This window comes from Elephantulus edwardii, unplaced genomic scaffold (assembly GCF_000299155.1).
Source record: "Elephantulus edwardii isolate Elephantulus edwardi_28Jun2011 unplaced genomic scaffold, EleEdw1.0 scaffold00056, whole genome shotgun sequence".
Classification (NCBI taxonomy): Eukaryota; Metazoa; Chordata; class Mammalia; order Macroscelidea; family Macroscelididae; genus Elephantulus; species Elephantulus edwardii.
In genome coordinates this window covers 17417231-17419192 of record NW_006399806.1, presented here as the reverse complement: position 1 = coordinate 17419192, position 1962 = coordinate 17417231, and the positions used below count along the sequence as shown (strand labels likewise).

The following is a 1962-nucleotide window of genomic DNA, read 5'->3' as shown; positions in this document are numbered from 1 at the left end:
AATGCATCAATTCTTCTGTCATCCTTAATCATTGTTCAACTTTAAGCTGTATAGCAAATACTTGAAAAGATCATATTTTGGATAGGTACACCTTAGTCTTCAAACTCACATCATTGCTCTTCAGCACTTTGGTGAGGTTTCTGACAGCACAATTTCCAAAGGCAATATGTCTTTTTATTTCCTGTCTGCTGGTGTCAAGGGTGGTGATTGTAGACCCAACCAAGATGAAGTCATTGACCATTTCTGTCTCTTCTTTATCTATCATGATGTTGCCTGTTGGCCCAGTGGTGAGGATTTTTGGTTTTTTAATGTTGAGATGTAACTCATATTGAACGCTTTAGTCTTTGATCCTCTGCAGCAAGCATTTAAGTCCTCCCCATCTTTAGCAAGCAAGGTTATGTCATCTGCATAATGCAGGGTGCTGATGAATCTTCCTCTGATCCTGATCCAACATTTTTCTTCAAGCAGAGAGAGATAAAGACTAGGTTTAAGGACAGAGAAATCTGAAATGAATACATACAGTAATTTCTGTCGGGGGAGATGATTCTCTGTATGGTCCCACTGCAGAGTATTTCAAAATACACTTATTAGGACACTCAAGGATAAATGGCTTCCTTCATTTCAAAGAAAGAAATGTACTTAAGAACTAGATGGTCCCTGAATGGCAAAAGGATCACAATAGATGGTCCCTAAGAAAGTAGAAGGAAAATATGGAGTAAGAGTCAAAATCGGGTTTTTTTCTAATAAAAAACCCTGTATTTACTTAGAAGCATTCAGAATGTCAACAAAACAGCTGCAACTTTTTTTGTTTTTCTTTCTTTTTTTGCAATTACAGAGTGATATTCAGCTAACAGAACAACAATTATTTTCTATAAGCTGCATCAGACATCAGAAGATGAAAAAAAAAAACACCCAAAACCTACCATCCTCATATGTAACTAATTTGTGCTGTGCACCAACAAGAATCTGCTTTAAATTTCTATGCCAGATTACAACCCCCATACTGTACCAGGCAAGGTTAGTGGCAATTGAATATACCACCAAGAGAGGGCTATCTAAAGACACATTCGATAGTGTGTTAACTGTACAAAAAAAGACACTGTACAGTTTAAAAACAAATCTTACACAGCCTTACATGTCAATTTTTTTTTTCTTTAAAAGGAGTGAGTTGTGTACAGGGGGGTTAAATGATTTATAGACAAGAGAAAAAAACTGCACTATAACCAACTTATTCATCATCATCATCATCCTCTTCATCCTCATCATCTTCCTCTTCTTCCTCGTCCTCCTCATCTTCTTCATCTTCCTCCTCTTCCTTCTTCTTCTTGCTTTTCTCGGCCTTGACAACTCCCTTTTGGGCGGCATCAGGCTTGCCTTTAGCCCTGTATGCAGCAATATCCTTCTCGTATTTCTCCTTCAGCTTAGCAGCCTTCTTCTCATAGGGCTGTTTGTCATCGGCAGCAGTATTATTCCACATCTCTCCCAGCTTCTTCACAACATCAGCAATGGAAAGGCCAGGGTGCTCGCCTTTGATTTGGGGGCGATACTCAGAACAAAATAAGAAAAAAAAGCCAAAGGGGGTCTCTTGGGCGCGTTGGGATTCTTCGAACTTCTTTTTTGTTTCGCCTTTAGGAGGGATGTAGGTTTTCATCTCTCTCTCAGAATGGGCCTTGTCCGCCTTTGCCATGTCTTCAAATTTACCTTTCTCTTTAGCAGACATGGTCTTCCACCTCTCTGAACACTTCTTAGAAAATTCTGAGAAGTTGAGAAAAGCATCTGGGTGCTTCTTATTGTGCTCCTCTGGGCAGGTTTGCACAAAAATGCATGTTGTTGTTGTTGATGTTATGTGCCATCGAGTCGTTTCCGACTCATAGTGACCCTATGCACAACAGCTCTAAACCCTGCTCTATCCTGCGCCAACCGCACCGCCTCTGACACACCCATCCCGATTACCCCAGTCAC

The 1962-nt window shown here is 40.3% G+C and overlaps 1 pseudogene; it reads right to left on the bottom strand.

Moving 5' to 3' along the window:
• Window positions 1–1228: 1228 nt before the first annotated feature.
• LOC102869040 overlaps window positions 1229–1962 on the bottom strand; it is a 13851-nt pseudogene continuing 13117 nt past the window's right edge.